At 32.6% G+C, this 6,932-nt stretch overlaps 1 long non-coding RNA gene across 1 annotated transcript; it reads left to right on the plus strand.

Annotated features, from left to right (window-relative positions):
- Positions 1–5,071: 5,071 nt before the first annotated feature.
- LOC149255739 (uncharacterized) lies at positions 5,072–5,880 on the plus strand. The gene is made up of 2 exons (XR_016266411.1): positions 5,072–5,285; positions 5,435–5,880. It is a non-coding gene; the product is annotated as an uncharacterized LOC149255739 (long non-coding RNA).
- Positions 5,881–6,932: the final 1,052 nt, after the last annotated feature.

The raw sequence follows: 6,932 nt of genomic DNA on the forward strand, positions 1-6,932 counted from the left end.
ACTGCTACTTTACCTTTTGAAAGAAGAAAAGTTGGAGCTAGTAGATAGTCAATAATATCCAACGGATTCAACTCAAGTTCAAGTAGCTTCCATGCATGCACATTAGAGCACAACATTGTAATTAACCAAGATTCAACCTCTCCATTGCTAGATGGGACACCTATATTCATTTAGTCCCACAATGTTCATGTAGTCCCCAAAACCATTGTGAAGAACTACCCCATGTTAAGAAATAAAAATTTCCACTTATATTCATCTTTCTTGGGTCATAACTCTTCTTCTTAAATGGTCTTCAACTACCACAACGACATATTTGTTTGATAGGTGTACAAGGTTACTCATTTTGAATGTTTTATGTACAAGGCTACTCATGTTGGATGTTTACCATCGAATTGATTGGATTTGCATTACAATGTAAGCGTTTTGGTGTCATACATGCACATAGCCCCAATGGGAGAGCAAGGGGAAATTCAACATAAAATATGGGGTGCTCATCAATGACAACAGGAAATCATCATCATTTAAAAAATAATATTTGAATAGAGACAAAGACAATGCAAGAAAAAGCCAAAACAGGAAAAATAATATGGCAAGGGTAATCTATCATAGATTTCCTCATGTGATTCTTTCTCTTTGAGTCTCTTTTCCCAATTTTCTTAGGTTAAGATAAATACTTTAGAAGAAGTTACACTTGTTCAAAGCTTCAAATTTGAATCTAGATAAGTCATCATTGTGACAATGCTTCTTCTTGAATGAACATGGTCTCCATTGTTTCACATCAATTAGGTAGTTTTTCTCACCAAACAAATTTGGAATTGCAAATAATTCCCATCTATTGTAAAGTAATGGGAATTGTAGGCTATCTATACATACAACAAATTTATTATTGAATGATTTGTCTTTTGTTCTTGCAAATAAAACTTACGTCAATGATATTTTTTAAAGTAAATAATGGCTGCAGAAAGTAAATAATAACTATAAAAATTAACCACAAAAAATTATATTGCCTTCAACTTATATTTATACATATGTTATGCAAGGCAATAAAATCACTTCTTATTTCATTTTTTCAATTCTCGATAAATTAGTTTGGTTTACTGAAGATGTTGAAAGCTAAATAATAAAAGCACATGTGGAACAGAATAGAACTCATCAAAGATTAATTAGAATGGAGTTGAAGAATAACATTTTTGAATATTTTTGTCATAGTTGAGAATTGTAATTTCTAATAAAATATTTGAAAATATATTAGACTTTGAAAATATATTAAACTGTAGGTTGATTATTCAACCAGACCTCCTACTCAAAAAAATAGCCTGATTTATAGTTCACCTTATTATTTATGGTCCCTTAACCTCCCTTGGGTATAAGGGCCCAACATGTTATGAAATAGAGAAAGTAATAAAACCCACTAAATAGCTTACTTACCATCTTTTAACCTTCAATAAAGAAATATAAGACAAAAGTCTATTTTTATAAGCTTTTGTAAGAATGTGAATTCAACAAATTTGGAGAATTAAGATTGGACGATCTGACCTGGGTTTTTGATGTGGCACTCTGAAATGGAAATATGATGTAGAATCCAAATTCAAAACACATTTTTTTTAGCTTATCATTCATTATATGGTGATTACCTGGCATCTAGATTTCAACCATTTCTATTTTTCGGATATCGTATATTTAGATATAGATTTTTCTTTTAAATTGTCTTTTCCCATATATTCTAGATTTCTAAATCTTTCTAAATCCCGGATATTTGGAAGTTATTTTAAATAGTTTGGGAAATGTTATAAAATTCAAAAATTTGTCGGTTACTAAATTTTTCAACCAACGTTCAATTCGCTCACGTTATGAGGAAGTTAATTCTGTTCAATTCGCTCACGTTATGATGAGGAAGTTAATTCTGTTCAAACAAAATCTTACCAAGATAATTTGTTCACTATCTCGAGCCTTTCCTATGAAACCATGTTTTTCACTGCTTAAAAAAAAAATGGTAGCCCGAACCCTATGTGCATATTGGAGTAGGGGTAGAAAGTGAATTTGATTTAATGTAATTATGATTTTAAGGTTATTATTAGTTTTGATAAGAATATTGGAGTCTGGTAGAAAGTGAAGTGAATTTGATTTAATGTAATTTTGATTTTAAGGTTACTATTAGTTTCGGTGAGAATTAAAATTTCTTTTCAATAACTCATAATTGAAATAGAATAATGGAAATAGATTAATGTAGTTGTGTTTTTTGTTTTGTTTATGTCATTTTGTGCTATATGTAAATAAAATGTTTAATTAAAGAGGAAGCAATTCAAGGTTGAGTATGCAAAGGAAACCAATTTAATGAAGAAAATTTAAACTTTATTTCATTTTTATTTTAAATACAATGTAAAATATCGGGCTTAAAGGTTTCCTAGACTGGTGATATATTTGTAGGTTGATTAAAAAAAAAGGAAGTTTTTCTAATGAGATGAGGTTGGTGCTCATACACTTAAAAGGAATTAAGAAGTCAAATATTCATGTGGTTTCTATAAGCCCAACAATTGTACCTTATTACGATATCATATGTTGGATAATCTCTCATAGATATTAAAACATATACAATTATTAAAGTCACCAAATAGTATTGTTATTGAACTTTGTGAGTTGTTCATCCCTAGACCAACTGACAATCCATCTTTTAACAATTCATCAATGAGATGCATTTACACATTTGACATTAGGAATATAATTTGAGAAAAAATGGAACTCCTCAAAGATTAGTCTTGAATTTGTAGTTTTCATATTTCTCACCAACTTCATCCACTCTAGAGTAAATAATAAGTCTCTCATAATTTTAATCTCATGTATCCCCTTTTCAAGGGCCAAACTTAGAACAATTTTTAAGGCAACAAGTTCACTCTTGTTATTTAAGCATCTACTTAAGTTAATTCAAAATTTTATCCAACAATCATCAGAAATATATAGAGTTACTCCAATTCTTCCCTCTGGAGGATCATCTTTTGCAACCCATCAAATAGGTTCAAACCCCCTCCTTATCACTAATATATAGAGTTAATCCAATTCCTCCCTCTGGAGGATCATCTTTTGCAGCCCATCAAAATAGGTTCAAACCCCCTCCTTATCACTGACTTCTAGATGTATCATTCATGCAAGGCTTATATTGCCTTCTTGCTTAACATGTTTAAGGGTATTGATCCCTTGAATAGAATAAAGTAAAGGAGATTTTGTTTTCCAATTGAAAATGTTGTCATTTCTAACTAGCACAATACCCCAAATCACTATAAATAGAACATCTTCATAACCAAAGAAAAATGGGTTAAAAAGGTTTTTGGTGGGTTATTTGCGAGGAGCTTGGGGGTAATTTTGCAAAATTTTCTAAGCACCAGAGGTGTGGTTTTCAGTAGCTTCTTTCCAATAGATAGTGCAATTTTCTAAGGCAGCATAGGGCATCATTGGAGTAGTAGCTTCTTTCCAACAAACAATGCAATTTTCAAATGCAGCGCAGGGCATCATTGGAGTAGTTGATTCTATCATATGGGCTTGTTATTTTATCAGCTGCGTTTTGTCATGATTTCCATTGAGGAAAACCCAGGTGCACTCCTTCCACACTATTGTTCTATTGCTCCAATTACTTAATACAATGGCTCAGTTGATTATCATTTCTGGAGTTTACATGGGTATTCACTGAGTGTTTAAAATTCCTTTTGCTGTATTTATTGTTTTCTTTGCATATCTTTGTTTTTCCTAATTAAGAACATTACATTATAGCAACCACATGAACATTTGACTTCTTAATCTCTTTTAAGTGTATAAGCATTTTTTTAATCAACCCATAAATATACCACCAAGAAACCTTAAGCCCTATATTTTGCATTGTATCCAAAAACAAAGATGAGATAAGGCGCAAATGGGGAGGTTAATTAGTCAACATAGCTATTATGAGATTTTCAAAGTGGAATGCCTCTCAAAAAATATTAAATTAAAGGATGTGCAAGAATATTTTTATAGGAAGATGAGTCTTCAATCCAACAACATCACAAAGATTTGCTCAAATTCTCTAGTAGAATAGAAATTTAGCTTGAAGAGCGGAATAATACTTAGAATGAATTTGTTCAAATCAAACTTTAGGATAGAAAAATTAAAAGAGGACCTTATAACATCCCTAAGACGATTGAAAAAGAAAGGCTTCAATGCAAAGTATCTTTAGATACAAGGACCAACAAGTATGCACACATTAATGAATAGATTAAGGAAGCAAGTATGCTCAAAATTTTAAGATGTTATAATGTATCTAATCGAATATTGTTGAATTCACAATTATACTTGGGGTGAATCGGTATCATACAATTTTTTACTTATTTAAAATATTCAAACCCTATGAAATCAAAATCAAACTCATAAGCAAAACATACAACACAAGATATCACAATACTTCTTTTAATTAATTCACAATACTTCTTTTAATTAATTGACTGTTTAAATGGTGAAATAAACATGATCTTAAAAACCATCATTTCATAGATCATCTCATATAAATGGACTACATGTTCGGTGAGCATGATTCTAGATTATGTCTACCATTAAGTGTCAAAGGAGCCTATCATGGCCTATCATTATTCCCTCTTTATCGAATCCAAATTGTTGTTAAATCCAAAAAAAATTAATTGAAAGTAAAAGTTCATCAGCATTGAAAACTTTAAAGGATTTTAAAATAATTATAATTATAATTTTTCTTTTTCAAATGAAACTTTGAATCATTGAAAAGACCACCATTGTCGAAAATAAAATGATTGTATTTATTATAATTTTTTGAAAAAATAAACCGTCAAACGAAACTTTGAGTCATTGATAAACTAACTTTATCAAAAATAAAATCCTCTTATTTACCGCTCTGCTGAGTCCACTTGCAAATCGCATGAAGCGAGTAGTTTAGCGGACGGAGGTGGGCTGGATCCAAACAACGCAAAACAAGGGGCCCCAACTGTATTGCGTTTGGGGTTGTCTACCACGGTTTACCATCTCCTTTTCTTCATCGTTATCTCACGCTGCTGTATTTCAAATCCCAAAAACAGTGGGTTGCTGCTTGCTTCCCAGCTGTTGGGATTTCAAGAAACAAATAACATAAAAGCCTGTCATTCGGCAACATATGGTGTAAGTTGAATCTCTTTCACTGCACATACATAGATTATATGGATTCCCACGTTATTGCACCAGATCTGGCATGTGATCAGGCGGAGTACTCGGACGATGACCACAACCCTCCAAAATCATGTTCTGATCAGAAGCAGCAGGTCCTGTGCCAACTAATAACTCCCCTATGGTCTTTATCTGCCACAACAACATATTTGTTTCATAACATTAGCTAATTGTCTGTATATTCGATTTACAGGGTTACTGGTAGATATTGATTCTGATCTAATTGATTGGATTTGCATTGCAGATTAAGTGTTTTGTGTTTTGCATGCGCTCAACCTCGGTGGGAGAGCGAGAGGAATTTCAGTATAGAAGATATGGTGCCCTTCAACGACATCAAGAACAAATCATCATCAGTTATAACAGGAGATTTGATGACTGAAAATGACAAGGGAGGCAAAAGCCAAAAGACGCGGAAGAACATGGGAAGGGTAATCTATCACAGGCCACCTCCTGTGCTTCTTTCCGCTTGAAAGAATCAAGCGCCGCACAGACGTTTCACCCTGCTTTCTAGGGTTGGGGTGGATATTTTAGAGTTGAAAGTTGTTTAAGGCTCCGGATTTGAATCTGGTATTCATCGTTCTGACAACGCCTCTGGATTTGAATCTGGTATTCATCATTCTGACAACGCCTCTTCTTGACTGAAGAACATTATCCTGTCTTTTCGTTGTGGTTGAGATTTGTAATATCATTGGTGTGTATATATATATATTGGAGAACGGTTTTAGCTGTAAATGATATGGAGCACATGTCACAAAACGCAGATGCCACATTATCCTGTCTTTTCGTTGTGGTTGAGATTTGTAATATCATTGGTGTGTATATATATATATTGGAGAACGGTTTTAGCTGTAAATGATATGGAGCACATGTCACAAAACGCAGATGCCACGAAACACAGGACATTATTAGATTTAAGCACATGCCACAAAACACACGGGAGCATTGACTTAACGTTCTACACTGCCATTAACAGGGAGCCAACAATCTCCCCCCAACACGAGCCTAGTGTGTTTCGAACTCCGAGACCTCTAGCTCTGATACCACTTGTTAGAGTCACGATTGCCGTTACACCAAAACCCCCAGGTGTTAATAAACAGACACAAATCGTTAGATTTAAACACATGCCACATAACACACAGGGAGTGTTGACCTTCTACACTGTTACAGGGAGCCAACATATAATTGTTTGAGTTAACATTAAACAAAAGTATATTTCTATCCAATACTCATTATTTTGCAACAGTATATTTTTGTCAATGCTTATGAATCGAGAGTGATTTTAAAAGTCACCATTTTGATGAATGCCTTACAATCAGTTTACTTCGGGAGCTGTTAGTCCAATTTCCATTGACGAAGTTATTTTCACAAGTCAATTGACGCATCAGTCACCTCCAATACCTTTCAGATTCCTTGCTTATTGTTTTCACATTGCTAGTCCACATAACCTTTGGATGTGGCTTTTCTTTTTAATAATGGGAGATTTTTATTTTTATTAAAATTAATATAGATTTATTTTAAGTTTGGATTTAATATGAGTTTAGAGATGTAATTTCTTCCACACGTAATTTTTGGTTGTGGTTTTTTTTTATAATTGTGAAATTTTTATTTTTATTAAAATTAATATAAATTTATTTTAAGTTTTGATTTAATATGAGTTTAGAGATTAAATTTTTTCACATGTGTAATACCCCAGGAAAAATGTAAATATTTGAATTCACTGTGGTTAAAACCGAATATGACAT

The sequence above is a fragment of the Pinus tabuliformis genome, chromosome 7 (assembly GCF_031772625.1).
Source record: "Pinus tabuliformis cultivar Carrire ecotype Pingquan chromosome 7, CPIR1, whole genome shotgun sequence".
Taxonomy (NCBI): Eukaryota; Viridiplantae; Streptophyta; class Pinopsida; order Pinales; family Pinaceae; genus Pinus; species Pinus tabuliformis.